This window comes from Odontomachus brunneus, unplaced genomic scaffold, assembly GCF_010583005.1.
Source record: "Odontomachus brunneus isolate Ranch 3 - 2012 unplaced genomic scaffold, Obru_v1 Obru_scaffold_082, whole genome shotgun sequence".
In the NCBI taxonomy this organism is placed as follows: domain Eukaryota; kingdom Metazoa; phylum Arthropoda; class Insecta; order Hymenoptera; family Formicidae; genus Odontomachus; species Odontomachus brunneus.
Window position 1 is genome coordinate 21,824 of NW_022639532.1, and position 5,304 is coordinate 27,127.

General features: G+C 40.5%; 1 protein-coding gene across 1 annotated transcript in view; it reads right to left on the bottom strand.

The window, feature by feature from the left end:
* The window catches only part of LOC116847672 (mothers against decapentaplegic homolog 3-like), a 32,960-nt gene that overhangs the window by 20,700 nt on the left and 6,956 nt on the right, over positions 1-5,304 (bottom strand). The window lies entirely within an intron of this gene.

Below are 5,304 nucleotides of genomic sequence, written 5' to 3' on the forward strand. Positions count from 1 at the left end.
GAATTATTTCTTTCCGTGTTGCTAAACTCGCTTTAAAAAAATTGGGAAGAAAAGTTAAGAAACAGAAGAAGCTACTGTATTTACCAGAGTTATGATTTTTCTTGAGAAGGTCTTTCATTGTCGGAAGCATTTTAAACATCGTCTGGGCCGGGGTAAATTGGGCGTCCCGAAAAGCATTCGAAAAAATCCGGGACTGTCCCAGGAAAAGTGGGACACCTGGTTACCTTATTGTTCAACAACTTTGTCGCGGTTTTTTTAACCCAATCACAATACGATATCACTCTGCCTTTCGAGTGAAGTTTCGTTCCAAAAAGTTTAGAGTAAACCGTTTGCTCTTACTTTTAGAAAGCGGAGAACAAATAACCGAGTTAGCAGTCTCCGTAGTTAAACAAATGTCGAGTTCGGCGTCTCAAGTTGATGGCAACCTACCTCTATCTGCGAGAGACTATGAGGGTGTACTTTTGATGGAGTGAGATCTGGGATTGTAATGAGAGCGGAGAGGTACGATAACCTAAACAGCATCAGTCGTGCATAACCAGTTAACTGTCAGTTAATTACTCGACGTTGACTAAAGACATAATTATGGCGATACAGATGTATACAGGCGGATAATTAGGCGATAACACGAGTTCCAGTTTACAAGCGACATCCGCGCCAGTGAGGGCGATATAAATTACATGGGAAAGCTTTCGTGGGAAAGCTCTCCGCGGAGTGTATCGAGGATTAAAGAAAAACACTCGAATTAAATCACAACGCGGGATACGCGACGCGTATCGAATTTCTCGACTGAGCTAAATCGCGTCCGACAGAGATAATAGTAAATTTATCGAGACATATTCCGCACGAACGTAATGGAAATTTTACTACATTTTGCCGCTGAGGCGATCAACGAATACAAATTACGATAATACTCTCACAATTATTCGTTATATTTTGTAATTACCCGGACGCATCGTTAAATTTCCGGCTGCCGTGAATATTTCATGAAATTAATAACGATGCAACGTACAATTAGTAATTAAATAATCCACGATATAATGCTAATTGCGCATTATTGTGTTACCGGAGTCGATTACTGACTGCATATTGCATTATTATTATTACTTCCGCGCGCAGATCAACGGTAAATTTACATTTAATTACGAAATATTGTTATACGCTTTATCGAGATTCAGAATAGCGGCACATAATTTTACGCGATCCCTCTGGCGTATTATTTGGAGCGCGGATTCACTGGTTAACAAAAAAAAAGAAAGAGTTTTGATTCCAACATGCTATTTCCTGTAATTCTGTATTTTTTGTATTTTAAGCGAAAACTATTACCGAAAAAGTATACCTCTTCCAATGAAGACGTCTATTAAATCTATTAGATATTATCCTATACTCTATTTTTTTTCTTGAAAAAAGAAAAAAAAATATATATAATCTCATTCTTGACAGGATTTTTATAGCCTCAAGAGGATTCTTCTACAACTATAGAAAATATTCTAATACTAAAAAACGAAATGTAGCAAACTATTAATCAGAAATCAATTAGATATTATTCTAACTTTTTCTCATTTAAATCAAGAAAAATATGTTTACTTCAAGCAGAATGCCGTCTTGTTAGAAGGAATTTCTATTGAAAACAAGACTTGTACTATTGAGAACAAGACTTGTAGATAAAGGACAAAATTCCGCCAACTTCAAGGATATTATGCTAATTTGTATTTTCCTCTCTTGTTCTTCGAAGAATCCTCTTGAGACCTTGTATAAGAGAATTCCGTTAAAAATGAGATTATGTATTTCCAGATACTATATTTCTTTCCTTTTGAATCAAGAGGGATATGTTTGCTCGAAGCGGAATGCCCTCTTACGGGCGATACGAAACGCGACAAGCAAGACTTGTGCACTTGTAGATAAAAGACGAAACTCCTTTAAGAATACTGTGCTCGTTTTCCTTTTATAGGAGAATTTCTCCCTTGGGGCTATACGTAAGAGTTAAGTTCCCTAGGATTCAGAGGATTTCGTTAAGGATGAGATTATATTCTTTGGGCGATAAGGAGAATTCATAGAAAGTAACGATCGCGATCGGTGCGGGTAGCTAGAGTGAGAGATAAGAAGTCACGGCCGCGCACCTTGCCGCGTCGCTATCGGTGTCATTATCGCTTCGTCTTTTTCTGCTGCGCTACACACGGACGCGGAAAAAAACGAAAAAAAATAGGGAACGGAGCAGAGTTAATCGAGATCGCGTCGATAACCGAGTTGTCCGTGACGATTTCATCTCCCAGCCGCCGATCAATCGGAAGCTGCAGGTAATTTTACACGGTCACTATTCCGGAACGATCGTTTCGCGCGCTGAGCGAAATTTCCATATAAAGGGCGGTTTCGCGACTCGCTCCGACTCCAACGAGAAGGGTTATAATTGTAATACAAAGAATTCCACGCACGATCCGTTTCGGAAAATTTCGCGCTCCACTTTCGCGAGGACGCCGCGGGGATCCCAATTGGGAGTTACCGACTGTCGTTTCGTTCGCAGCAAAATTTTCAACACAAAAAAATACGTCGCGAGGACGATTCGTTGCCGCGTGAGAAAAGAAGAACGAATGCTTTATTTAATTTCTTGCTTATGGGACGGAGTTTCCTCAAGAGAAAAGGAGAAAATAGAATAAGCTATTGCAATGTGCTTCCAAAGGCAGAAATTCTTACAATTTGCTGAGAAAAGCAATTACTCTGCTATTGTCAAGAAAAGCGATTGCTCGGTTTATTTCCCATCTTTTAAGCAATGATTATCTCTTGAACAAAGAATATTTTCTTGATAACAGTTTCAATATATTCATCGCAAATTTGAGAAAAGCTGAAATTCGTAGGGAAAACCGGGGTAAGTTGATAAAACCAGTTATTTCTAGTATTTTCTAGCAAGTTCAAACATGTCGAAGATAACTTTGAAATCTCTGCTTGCTTGGTTCTAAAATCCATTAAATAACAGTAAAAATAATCAATTTTGCCGGTGAAAGGCCAAATTTACTTACTCCGGTGGCCAAATAGTCCCGGTCTATCCGAAAGAAGAATTTGTCTCCTTTACAAAAATACTGTAAAATTCTGTCAAAAAACAAGCTGGCTCGACTCTGTATAATGAACAAACCCAACAGTCGTCTTAAACGATATTCTTGATTGAAATACTAAAAACTCACAAGGATTCAGAATGCCCCTTGAACAAGTTGGATGCTTATGACAAATTTACAAATAGATTTGCGAATATATATACAAGGTGTCTTACACTCTCCTCCGGGCATTTTGTGGAGACGTAGAACAGGTTGAGGTGAACATAAAAGTCCTGTACCGTTTTGCGATACTCGCAATAATTATCGAGATATTAATTGTAGAAAACTTATAAATGATCATGCATAATATGTTAAATGAGTTATAATAACGACGACTGTCGTCGTGTACTTATACTTTAGGTCAAATTGAACAAAAAAGTCCTCTACCATTTTCCAAATAATCACATAGATTTTTAATTATTAATTAAAGAAGATTACTGCACGATTTTGCAATGTGATAATGCACTCATTTTCTTTAATTAATAATTAAAAATCTATGTGATTACTTGCAAAATGGTAGAGAACTTTTTTGTTCAATTTTACCTAAAGTATAAGTACACGACGGCAGTCGTCGCTATTATATCCTGCATGATCATTCACAAATTTTCCACAATTAATATCTCGAATAATTATTGCGAATATCGCAAAACGGCATAGGATTTTTATGTTCACCTCAACCTGTTCTACGTCCCCACAAAATGCCCGGAGGAGAATGTGAGACACCCTGTATATAGATACCAATGTACTTAAGGCAAGTAACATTCACATGAATGCAGCACGTATTGTTTCACGTGCGGTTAGAACTCGAGCAGAGACCTCGGAGGGAGGAGGAGGATCCGCGGAATGCACACGCACGTGCGTTCTCGTGGGGGCTCGCGGAATTAAAACGACGGCTGCGCGCGAGTTAATTGCCGTTTGTACCTACGTGAACGTCGGGGCCTGCTGCGGGGGATCGTTTACACGCTCAGTCGTTCCGAACAATGTAACACTTACTTTCGTTATAGCCCGCGGCTGTGCGTGTCTCCGTGAAAGTACGCGTCGCGCCATGCGTGTGCACCGTGAGCGATAACCGTGCGATGCACACATGTCCGGGGGGAGGGGGAGGGAAGGGGGCGCGCTATAACGGGCCCCTGTGTGTGACTGCGCGAAACTGTGCGTATCTTGGCTCGTGTCAAACCGTGTCCCGTTCTAGAGGTGCGCGATAAGCGACACGACGGAGACGTTCCCGCCGATGAGGAAACGTCCGCGAACTCGCGACTTTCAGCCGCGGATACGTCACTTGGACGACTCGAAATAGAACGCGCGCGCCTCGTTACGCGACAAAGAGCTTACCATCGAGGTTATCGTCGAGGAAGTCACTGTTAACAGAGATCAATGTTACAGCCTAATCTACAATGCGTTCTTTGTGTCTTGTTTCGTTGCTTCTGCCTTTCGTTTCCTATCTTCTCGTCGCCTGGAACCCGGGACAAACATTGTCGCGAGGAACATTGTCAGGGAGAACAATTTGTTCTGCCTGAGGAAAGTGTCGCTTCACGCGGACCAATCAGAATAGGTCGTTTTGATTAGGTTGACCAACTTCCTTTAACTTCACCGCTTTCATAGTGCCTCTCGTGTCTCTCGTGATATTTGTCGTTTCGAGATAAACTTGACGAACTCTAGAAGAGGCACGTGACAAGAGACACAGACATCGAGAAACAAAGACGCAAGAGATAAAAAGCAGAAAAGAGGAAGCAAAGAGCGCATTGTAGATTAGACTTCAGAGAAAAGGTCCTCTCAAAGCTACGACAAAATATTCGAACGAAGCTGCGATATACGACGTTGCGTGTGATCTGCCTTTGGTTCTTATTCTGAACTCTCTGTTATCGATAAGAAGCCTCTAAAGTTCGGCTGCGCCAATCGAGTGATGAACTAACAGTTAAAACAGGTGTCTTTGTTTATTTAGACAAAAAAAACAGACATATGATTTGACTGTTAGTTAGCTAATTAGTTCGGCTGGTGCAATACGAGTCTAGGCCTGTATTAATGGTTATCACCTGAAACTAGTTGCTACATTTTTACTTAGGTCCAAGTTTTTTACTCGTATTATGCACGGAAAAAAGGTTTGGTTGAATTAACCAAATATCTGGTCGAATATGAACGATCCAAAAATTCCGATTGAAGCAACCCGAATTCTGTTTAAGTTAACAAGATTTTTGGTTGACTTAAACAGAATTCGGGTTAC